The sequence below is a fragment of the Ambystoma mexicanum genome, chromosome 6p (assembly GCF_040938575.1).
Source record: "Ambystoma mexicanum isolate Mex_15411 chromosome 6p, UKY_AmexF1_1, whole genome shotgun sequence".
Classification (NCBI taxonomy): domain Eukaryota; kingdom Metazoa; phylum Chordata; class Amphibia; order Caudata; family Ambystomatidae; genus Ambystoma; species Ambystoma mexicanum.
The window spans coordinates 223878044-223890218 of NC_090935.1; positions in this window are offsets into that span (position 1 = coordinate 223878044).

The window sequence follows — 12175 nt, forward strand, 5'->3', positions numbered from 1 at the left end:
GAGGTGATTGTGGCATCAGGCCTCGATACAGGGGGCATGTGTCGTAGAAGTGGCAAGTTCTGATGTGCAGGGGTAATACAAGTAATGTTAGAAGGCTCAAGTAGACAGGGCTCATACAGAATATCAGCAGTAGGCTCAGGTAGACCTGGCTCATACAGAATGTCAGCAGTAGGCACAGATAAAAAAAAAGGGCTCATACAGACTATCAGCAGTAGGCTAAGGTAGACAGGGATCCTATGAGATATTAGCAGTGGGCTCAGGTATACAGTGCTAATAAAGAATATCAGCAGTAGGCTCGGGTAAATAGGGCTCATATAGAATATCAGCAGTAGGCTCAGGTAGACAGGGCTCATACAGAATATCAGCAGCAGATTCCTATGAGATATTAGCAGTAGGCTCAGGTAGACAGGGCTCATACAGAAATACAGAATATCAGCAGGGGGCTCAGGTAGACAGGATGCAAAAAGAATATCAGCAGTAGGCTCAGGTAGATAGGGCTCATATGAGATATTAGCAGTGGGCTCAGGTAGACAGGGCTCATACAGAATGTCAGCAGTGGGTTCAGGTAGACATGGTTCATACAGACTATCAGCAGTAGGCTCAGGTAGACAGGGATCCTATGAGATATTGGCAGTGGGCTCAGGCATACAGTACTAATACAGCATATCAGCAGTAGGCTCAGGTAGACAGGGCTCATACAGAATATCAGCAGCAGGCTCCTATGAGATATTAGCAGTGGGCCCAGGTAGACAGGGCTCATACAGAAATACAGAATATTAGCAGTGGGCTCAGATAGACAAGGTGCATACAGAATATCAGCAGTAGGCTCAGGTAGAGAGGGCTCATACGAGATATTAGCAGTGGGCTCAGGTAGACAGGGCTCATACAGAAATACAGAATATCAGCAGTAGGCTCAGGTAGACAGGGTTCATACAGAATATCAGCAGTAGGCTCAGGTAGACAGGGCTCATACAAGATGTTAGCAGTAGGCTCAGGTAGACAGGGCTCATACAGAATATCAGCAGCAGGCTCAGGTAGACAGGGCTCATACAAGATATTAGCAGTGGGCACAGGTAGACAAGGCTCATACAGAATATCATCAGCAGGCTCAGGTAGACAGGGCTCATACAGAGTGATTGAAGTCTGTGTGCGAGTAGCGCATTTCTCATGCTCTGTAGTGAGTGTATGTTTGTGGCTGGCAGAGGGGAAGGATTCAGTTGTGTGATGCACACAGAGTCTCCTGTCTTGGACAGTGCGCAGGGCTAGAGTGATTGCGCACCCTGTGCCTTTTTTTGATTGCTATGGGTATTGCAGCTGCACCATTTCGCAGTTGTGCAGCGACCTGATGAGCGATATATAGTGAGTATTGTATCAACGACATGGCTTTTTTGGCGACTGTGTTGCATACGGCCTTATTGGGCAGGCAGCGATGCAGCAGCGCATCGGGCAGGAAGAAAGAGGGTGGCACAGCATATGGGTCTGGTAGTGTTATGGACATACATAGGGCAGGGATTTACAGTAGCTTACCCAAATGGTGTGCTGCTTGATCCATGAAAATAGCAGGCCCCTGGCCTCCAGTGGCCCCACCGGGCCATATAGGAAGTAGCCTTCTGAGAGGGCCTTTGGAGGGGGCCGGTTTTGCCTGTCGGCGCTCCCTCTTAGGCACAGATACATTTTGTTGCGGCCAATCCGCAATGATGTAGGTGGGCCAGCTCGCCTCAGGGCTTGGTGGAATAACGGCGGCAGCCATTTTAAGATGGAGCTCGCTCTCCTGGGATGAGCTGCAATGCCATGCAGTGCGGGCCCCCGGAGCAAGCTCTGCCATCGTCAGAGTCGAGTAATGAGGATGCACTGTGGTGTTTACCTTCTGTGTGGGGTGCAGAGTCTGCACAATTCTGGCAGGCTCAGTGCGACAAAGAGGTTGGTCGCCTGCTGCAGGAACCAGTGCCTGATGGTGATGTGGCTTACAGGGCCAGACAGGAAGTAGCCTTGTGAGAGGGGCATTGGAGGGGGCCGGCTTCGCCTGCCGACACTCCCTCATAGGCACAGATCAATGTTGTTGCGGCCAATCCGCAATGAAGTGGGTGGCCCAGTTAGCCTCAGACCTATGCGGAGTAACGGCGGTGGCCATTTTAAGATGGAGCTCACTCTCCTTGGACGAGCCGCAACGCCATGCAGTGCGGGCTCCCGGAGCAAGCTCTGCCATCGTCTGAGTCGATTAATGAGGACACACTGCAGTGCTTACCTCCATTGTGGGGTGCAGGGTCTGCTCCATTTTGTCTGGCTCAGTGCAGCATGGCGGTGGGTCGCCTGCTGCAGGAACCAGTGCCTGACTATTGTATACAGATTTCCTTTTATCATTTATTTCAACGCAGAAATCAAAGTGTGCAACAGTTGATAGATAGTATGAATTGAAACAGTGAGATTTTTGCAAATCACAAAAGTGACTGACAGTCAAATTTGTGCATTGTGTACTAAACACAATAAATGCTATTCTTCTCAACATTGGCCTCAACCGTAATTAATCAAAATACTTACATGTTTAATTTCTCTGTGGCCTTCATTTTTCCTTTTCTTCACTGAACTGTGCTCTGTGTGACAATGCCCATGTTCAGGCCTGATGGGAAAGGGGGGCACAATCCCTACCACTCCTTCATAGTGTCTGGGCAGGCCCTCTCCCTGTCCCTGCTTACCTGAAGAGATGGTGGCGTCCCTGCCACAATGAGGAGCCAGAGCCCCAACACCGCCAAAGAGGAGCATCCCTGGCCTTAGGACGACATCAGCACCACTGGGTGGGAGCTGCATGATGATCGCCCTATCAGAGAAAACCACAGTGGACCCCTCACCAAGCCTTCCCCTGACACAACACCTGGAGCAAGGTAGGTGATTCGACAGGGTAAGTAGCCAGTCATGGGAGAGGGTGGGGTATTTACAGTGGTGTGTGAATGGTTTAGTGTGGGTAAGTTGGGTGAGAAAAGAAGGTGGAAGAGAATGTCAGAGAGAGCCCAGAGAAAGTAAGAGGGAATGGAGTGTTGATGCTGTTGGAGATTGAGGGTCTGTGAAGTGAGTGTAGGAGATTTTACAAATCCATGGAATTTGTCCCTTCTCCCCAAGGGGGAGCCCCCCGCCCCCTGTGAGGCTAGGGAGGCGAGACTGCTCTGCAACACCCTCCCTAGAGGTTGAGGCAAGTGGGACCTCACCGGGAGAGACTCCCCTTTGGGGCCAAGGACTCCCGTTCCTGTGAGGAACTCCCTAGGCCATTTCCCTAAATGGCATATATGGGACTGTCAGATATTGTTTATTTATTTTAATTTTTAAAATGCGTCACACACCCATAGGCCTCAGAGTGCACAAAAAACAAAAAGAGACAAAAAAACAAGAAAGAATTAGAGAGTGAGGTGAAACAGTACTGGAGGGAATGATCAAATTGAGGATTGTGATTGAAGAGATAGGTCTTAATCCTCTTTTTAAACTCATTCGGCTTGAGAAGCCTGGACGTCAAGAATGGTGCCACCGAATCTAGCCAACTTGAATATAGGCTGAAGAAGTCTCGGCTGATCCTGAGAGTATGGCTAGGCTGGTATGCCTTTATGCGGTCAATTAGGTATGTGGGTGTTAGGCAGAAACCTGTGCAGTTCCCTTTGGGAACACTGCAAAAGATTTAGGACTACAGGTGTTAGCAGTAAACCCACTTGGTAGCAGTCTGTACCACCCAGAGTTACCTGGTAGCTGTGGCTGAGCAGTCAGACTTCCCTCAAGAAGAGTTAGGCAGTATGCAAAGTATACACAATAGGCACTCAGACACAATAACACAAGCAAACACAAACCCGAGCTTTGGTATCAAGGTATATAATTATTTATTTAAAAACACACTGATTGAAACACTCCAGCACTATTATTGTAAATCACTCTCAACACAGTTACTATTCCTTATCAGACAAGTCTTAGTTAACACCACTTATTTCCAGACAGAGGTGAGCGCTTAACTATAGATGGCACTCCAATAAGTTAACGAAAAAGGGTGGGAAAAAGGCAGAATGTAGAAAAATACACCACACTAATACTTAGGAACTCTTAAGCAAGGCAGGAAAGTCAAAAGTTACTTGTGAGCCAAGTCCATAGGCCGGGCCCACTCTTGGAGAGAGCAGGGCACAAATGCACCAAGATCACACAATGACAACAGGCTTAAAAAGTCTTGCAGGGAGTTCAGAAAGGTTTTAGTTAGGCTCAGAAAAGTTTAGCCAGGATGTCCCAGGCTAACCCAGGTTCGAAAGCCGGGGACTAAATCTACCCCGTACAGTCAGTTGCAAGGGAAGCCAGGCAGAACACGGTACCTTATGTGGGAAGGATCCTCCAGCGGGGGCAGTTGTTCCTGGCAGCGGGTGCAAGTCACGGCATCGTCCAGAGGAAGACAAGATCTCGACGTGGAGGAAAGATGAAGGTCGTTGCACTGCCAGGGAAGAAACCAGCCGCTGAGTTTTCCGGTTAAAGGTACTATCCTTTGATTCGCGGTCGTGGTAAGACATGGTATCCCGGTTGCCGGGGTGCTTGGCACAGGCAAGGCGGCCACGGAATGCTCCAGGAAGCGAAAAAAGGAAGCAGACTGGTTATCCCCACCAGTCGAAGGAAGAAGACTCTCAGGGCTGGAGATCTCCTCTGTCTTTGGGAAAAGTGGTGAGACGGTTCAGCAGGGCTCCACTGGTGGTGTCGTCGTAGCAGGTTGGCTCATCTTCTCCCTCGTCGGATTCTTAGGTCCTGTTGCAACTTCTGAAGTTCCAGTCCCCAAAGCCCTGCTTTTATGCAGAAAACCCCCATTCACTCAGCCTAGCTGTCACTCAAACATGCTAAGTGGTGAGCCGGCCGGCTCACCACTTGGGCCAATCAGGACGGAGTGTGACTTGAGTTGCCTAGGCAACTCAGTCCAGGGTGCCTAAATCCCCCTCTACACCCCTAAGTACTCCAGACAGAGTGGCACCACTTTGGAGGGCTTCTGTGGAGAAGCCCGCCAAAAAGTGGAACAAAGGGCTCGGGTTGGAGTCACAGAAGCGAACACAAACGCCATTTTGGAACCAAGTTCTGGCAAAGAATACCAACCGGAGAATTCATATTAAATAAATAAACCGGCGGTATGTTCGAGGCTATAGGAATTAAATAATTAAAGTTGGTAGCCTCGAACAATGGGAAATCCCATATGGATATATTTGCAGTCGAATATAAAAAGTAGTATCTACTGCCACCAGCCAAAACTCAATCAGGGGGGACGGAGACGTGTCCCCTCGACTAACAGACCCTGGGGCAATCGAATTGCCCTGGCCAGTACGTCCACAATATGATGGTTTGTACTGGTTCTGTTCAGAATTTTGAGACTAGTAAAGTCAATGGTGACTTTACATGTCCTGGGAGGCAGTAGTCAGTCCCAGGGTATGGAGTCTATATTGGGGGGTCACTAGACACCCCTGTGTTACTGCACTGAGGGTGCTGTGTAACACACATCACAAAAACACATGAAGCCCTATGGAGTAAAAGACCCCATAGCCCATTAAACACATCTAGAGTCAAAGAAACACACTCAAATCATGCCCAAGAGTGAGGGTAAAAGAGTCTCACTCTTGGCAGGAGAACAAAATGACCCCCAAAAATCCAGCAAAGCTGCTGGGGGACTCACCAGTTTAGGAAATTCAGCCTAAACAGAGAATTCTCCCTAACAGTGGGTGCCTCACGATTCAAGCACTTGTAAGTCAAGGTTAGGAATTTATAAGTAATATGATATTTCAGAGGGAGCCAGTGAAGCTCGCTCCTGGCATTAGGGATGTGATCACGTCTTGCAAGGCCAAGTGTCGCACGCATCGCCCCATTTTGAGTCACCTGCAGCGCTGTGATGTTAGCTAGAGAAGTGCCAAGCAGCAGACTGTTACAGTAGTCCAGGCGGGAATTCATCAAGGGAGAGGCAACAAAGAGATGTACCTGGGAGAAATATAAGGGCGAATGTGGCTAAGCAATTTATTAATAAAACCACAAGAGGCCTGCGTATATGTGACGTGGTGTTTCATTGTCAGCTCAGCGTCAAGAAAGACACCCAGAGTCTAAACACTCTTAGCCACAGTAATATTAATATCTGCAATGTTGAGGCTCTGATAGCATGTTTCTGTAGCCTGGCCCAGAGGTAATAATTAGGAGCTCAATCCTGTCAGTATTTAAGGCAAGGGAATTAGCTGGCATCCAAACCTTAATAGCACCATAATTGCGTTAATGGTCGCTGAGTCCTGTGTATAAAGAAAATTTTGGAATCCAAAGACTTGGATAAAGACAAACCCATAGTATGGACCTATGAGCAAGAAAGAGGATCTGTCTGTTTAAGGGCAGAACTTAATTTAACAGAGACAAGTACGCTTGATGGGAGGGATACGCTGACAAGGGGCGAAGGAGAGTAAGCCGGGAAAGCCCCCTGGCAATGTTACAGCTGAGAGAGGTGGAGTCAAGGAACCCACGGCTTTCAGAAGTATTCCAAACGTGAGACAAACGCTGGAGGCCCAGTGTTCACATGCATGGGAGAACCAAGGAGACGGGCAGCCAAATCCTGGTGGTGGGCAGTGTGCCCCTCCAATGACACCAACACTACCACGTTGGAGAAAGAGCGAAGTATCCAGTGGCCCACAGCTAAACCAGGTCGAAGAGAAGAATACTGTGAGTGGGATGCTGGCGGGATTCCAGAGGGAAGACAAGGAGCATAACCTGAGCGAGCACTGGTCCCAAGGACGTTCCCCTACCAACCCTGAGGTAATAGGGAAGACGGAAGTTCCGGGAGGCCACACGCGAATCATCATACATCAGGAAAAACTCATCCCAGTGAAATTGACGTGATATGGAAAAGAAAGGTGATAAAATGGAACTGTAAGAATGAAAGAAAGAGAATCCTGAGAAACCCTGTAAGAGATAAATAAGCACTGGATACACATACCCTGGGAAGAGGGTAAAATATCCAAAACACAAGTGCAGAGTGGAACACATTAGAAAGGGAAACATATGACTGCAAAGTGAAAACCACTACAGCCCATAACATAGAACGGCCAAGTAAGCTACCTCAGGAGAGGAAGAATGTTAATTACTAAGAAATTCTATCCAACTTAAAGTATATGTCAAAGGAGTCCAAAAGGCGTAGCGGCATTGATCAAAGGATAAGAGAGAATAAGAGATCATTTGAACTCTACTGAAGGAGTTATAAATTCAGGAACAGAAGGTGATCAGTGTCTCTGAGCTGGGCCAGGAGGATAGCTCAGGGGCAAGGCGCTCGCCTTCGAAGCAAGGTGACATGGAGCAACACAGGTTCGATCCCCGGGTCCACGTTTAAAAACCTCTGGGTATTACGCGAGTTATAAATACCCAATTACAATTACAACTAGCTACAAATATCCTATTAAAAGAACTTTGCTGTGAAGAAGAAACTATTTGAGAAGAGAGTCAGGAAAACTGAGTCACTAAACACGCTAATCTTATTAAAGATTTATAACCACCAGCCACCAGGCCCCATACAACTACCAAAGAAAATGCAAGTGCCAAAATGTCAGGTTCAGATAACAAATGCACATTAGAATCACAGTTTGGTGAAAGTTTACCATGACCAACAGAATAACGTTTAGCTTGATGAATCGCAGGCTGTAAAGGAAACATTATTAAACTGAGTCACGTTAAAGCACAAGGTCCACCAGAAATGTTGGCAGGAATGTAGGTGTAAGAAATGTTTCCACAGGAAAATAGCCAACCTCTCGGAAGTTTCACATGTTGAAGATGGCTGGCAGAAATCACAGTAAAATTACACATCATCTTATTAGAAACATTAACACATGCGCTATCAGATCGCACACACAAGCACTTCTCAAAGATAGTCCTACTCTTTCCATTAGTCAAGTCCAATTGCTGGCATTTGCCAATGCGTTGAGGATCACAAGTCATCACATAGCAGACATCAGCTGGAGCAACGTCGTAGGTGACAACACGCTTCATATTTCTCCACTTGCGATCCGTTTCACGACAGAACTTACAGTATTCGTACACAGGAAAAGAATATTTACATCCGAGTCCTCAACTAAGGAATCATTATGCAGTACTCCAGAAATGTGCCTCAGCACAGGTGGCGGTGTTGGTGTTGGCCCCCGCCACAAGACACGAAGAAATCAAATTCGAAGCATCATGAACGTCAGTTAAACAAAAGTGCGAAATGTTCAGCACTTGGTGGGCAAGAAAAGCCCACATGTTCTCAGACTGTAAAACATAGAAGAACCCTGTCGCAGGAAAGAAATAGCCTTCGTAGAGGAAGGCAAAGCATCACGCCCATGTCCACGATGTCTCCCCGAAAGATTTCGGTATTCCGCTGCTGCACTGGTCTTTGGCAACGTTGCAACATCAAAGCTGTTAGTTGTCATCCAGATCGCTGAAGTCGGGTGAATAATGGAGACAGTTGCCACTCTTGTTTGCATGTCCCCGAACCCTGCCGAATGGACTTCACACAAACCCACATTTGCACCAACCGTACACAGGGTCTGAAAAAAAGCAGGATATCAGCATTGTGCATCATTCACGTAGATAACATTTGTCAGCGGGAATATGACTCCATTTCTTTTTCCCTGGTTCCATCACTATAACAACCTGATCCGACCCCTGCTGCAAACACATCTGCGGGAACCAGTGGACCGCTAGGTTTTTTTTACCCAAACTTTCGCTTCTGGTACCCTTTTGTCTGATGAGTCAAAACCTCTATCCCCATGTGTAGTTATCACAGTGGGTGCCTCTCCTTTTTTCACCATTGACATCTTCACAGGTAAAATGATAAGCTGAGCTACTCTGTCGCCTTTGTGAATTATCAACATTTTGTCTCCACTATTGATCAGGATCACCTTGATCTCGCCTTGGTAATCAGCATCTACAATACCTCCCAATACCTGGATCCCTTTCAATGTTAACCCAGATCTAGGGGCAATCAATCCCAAATGTTCTGATTAAATTTGTACTCCAATTCCAGTGTCAATAACATGAATTCCTCTAGGTTCCATTCTGATCTCTTCATTAGCATGCACATCTACCCCTGCTGATTTTGGTGTTGCTCGATAAGGAGCTAAAGCCCCAGGCAATATCTTCCAATACAGGAAAGCTTCTATTGCAATGTTTGGTTTCATTTGCAAAGCTGACGTCAACATACGTATCAATGGCATTTCATGATTGGCAATTGGTCCGTTATTCAAAATTTGTACTGCATCAGAAATGCGTTCATGCCACCCTTTCAAATTGTAGTCTCCAGTTTTTTCCCAATTGTTCTTTCAACAATCCATTCATTCTCTCAATCCATCCTGAAGCCTCAGGATGATAAGGGATGAGAAATATGCCCTCAACGCCCTTCTCTTGACAATACTCTTGAATCAATTTACCTTTAAAATGCGATCCGTTGTCGCTCTGAATCTGTAAAGGTACCCCATAGAACATTGCCACTTGATCTAACGAATGAATGGTGTTCAAGTGTGTAGCTCTTTTGCATGGTAACACCATCAAGTATCCTGAATATGTGTCCAAAACATCTGTTGCTAATAAGCATGGGACCAATGTAATCGATCTGCCATATTTGTCCTGGTAATTTACCTCACTTCAATTTGCCCTGAATTATATGTGGAATAGATCAATGTTTCTGATGTGGACACATTGGGCACTGCAAACTCACTGTTTTCAATATCTCCAAAGGAACACTAGTTCCTTGATCGTGTGCCCACCTGATAGTAGCTTTCTCTCTAGGATGCCCACTCTTTTGGTGTGCCCACTTGGCAAGCCCTTCCAGATCATCTTCTTCATCCCTCGCATCCACAGATGAAATTTTGGCATGTTCATCTGCAACAGAATTGAACCAACGTTCCAATGATTGTGTTGCACAATGCGCCTCTTCATGATACACAGTCACTTTACTGTGTACTAACATTTCTGCAATATAACCGTTCTTTTCCCCATAGTTCTTTTTATGGATCTTCCACCCATTTTTCTGCCATGCCAGACAGCTAGTCCATTGGCCACGCACCATGAGTCTGTGTACACATGACATTGACCAGGTGCTTCGTGTTTTAATGCGTGACAAACAGCATACAGTACTGCAAACTGACTGCTCTTTCCCTTTACTGATGTCAGAATTGTCTTTGTTTTATGACACTGCTTTCCAGTATCGCTCAGTCCCTACATATCTAGCTGAACCATTGGTGAAACAAGCATGTTCAGTTTGTTCACTCGTCAATTACCCATATGGTACTCCGAATTTCACGGGAGACTCACAGCTCTCTGTCACTTCCTGTGATACAAAGTCTACAGGTGGTACACCAGCCACTTGTTCGTGTAATTTCACAATTCCACCATTCCCTGATTTGTCACAAACTTGAATGTACCATTTCCATTTAATGATGCTGGCCTCTTGAGCATGTCCTATTCGAAGTGTTTTAGGAGAGCTCAGTACCCATTGCATGATAGGAATTTCTGGTTGGATCAAGACATTATGACCCACTGTCATTTGTTCAGTATCCACAAGAGCCCAATTGCATGCCAATAATTGCTTTTCAAACAGAGTATGTCTGTCACCAGCTTCAGATAACTTACGACTCCAAAATCCTAAAGGCACACGTTTCCTGTCCTGTTTTTGCCACAAACTCCAATTGCCGTAATTCTCATGTACAGACACAATTAATTCAACCTCCCCTGCCCTCAAAGGCCATAAGTCAAGCTCTCTGGATGGTATCTTTCGCTAGCTGAAATGCTTTCTCTTTCTCATCACCCTGTTCAAAGTCAAATTTCTTTTGTGTCACTTTGTAAAGGGGGGCCAAAATCTGTCCCAAACGCGGTATTTGCTGTTTCCAACACCCAAACAACCCTATGAACTGCTGAGCTTGTTTCTTATTCACGGCTGTAGTGGACCCAAAAATCTTTTGATTCGCTTTCGGCACCATCTCACGATGCCTATTATTCCACTGAATTTCCAGAATAATTACGGTCTATGTTGGATGATTACCTCCAGGTGCATCCGCACACTTTGCTCATCCTTCTTTGTATACTGCCATCCATTCCACGAAAATGCAATCGGCACAGTGAAAAATGCATTTGCCAAATCTATCACTGCATACCAGGTCCCTTCAAATCTTTGTACATTCTCTATCAGGGTAACAGCGTCTGGGACTGCGGGTATTAACGGAGGAGTGTACTTATTCAACTTGCGATAATCCACAGTCATTCTGCAACTTCCATCTGGTTTTTTAACTGGCCAGACCGGATTGTTCCAAGCCGTAGTCACAGGACGTAACATGCCCGCTTCAACATATCCCTTGATCGTTTCTGAGATTTCCGTATGCCCCCCCCTAATGCGATATTGTTTCATCGACACACGTTTCCTGGCTAAAGGAACCGGCACTGGGGGCATTTTCAATTTTCTCTCAATAACAGGTCTACACCTCAATGCACTCACCCCAAACTGATAAGTCTTACCTCCTAGTCCTGAAGAAATATATTCGGATATAGGAACATTTAACACTTGATATTTTTTCTTTTTCAAATCACCAATTTTCATGTCAACTTTCGTTTGAACTGCGAGGGTCTCTTTCCCTCCCTGGTAAAATGTCATTAAATCTCGAAGGATTACCATGAATCAATGAGGCCTCTGCCCTGGTATCTATCAAAGCCCGAACCCTTACATAATCCTGATTGCCAAAAAGGTTTCACATTCACATGAGGCCGTCTGTCTACCTTAATCTGGACAGACGCTACCAGAGTTTGACCACAATCCTATTTGTATTTTGAATGTGTGTATTTGGACTCTGTCTCCAACATCGCGCTCACCACTTTCCGCAAATCATTATAGGTCGGCTGATATGGTAAAGGCGTCCCCATGGATCCCTCATTTGTCTCCTCTTTAGGTGGCGCGGAAGGGGACGTATCCCCAACCCGCTTGTTTACATCTTGCCTTTTCACTTGTCTGTACCGCTCTTTCCCTTCAAGCCCTCACTTTTTATACAGCTGATATATTTCTTGAGTATCAATTCCATCAATCTCTTCCCGCAGCACTACATTTTTAGAAGCACCAGGAACATTTCCTTTCTCAACACACGAGAATCCCGACTATCGGACCTCTTTCCCGGGGTCCGTTTGTCACTATGCCCCTCTC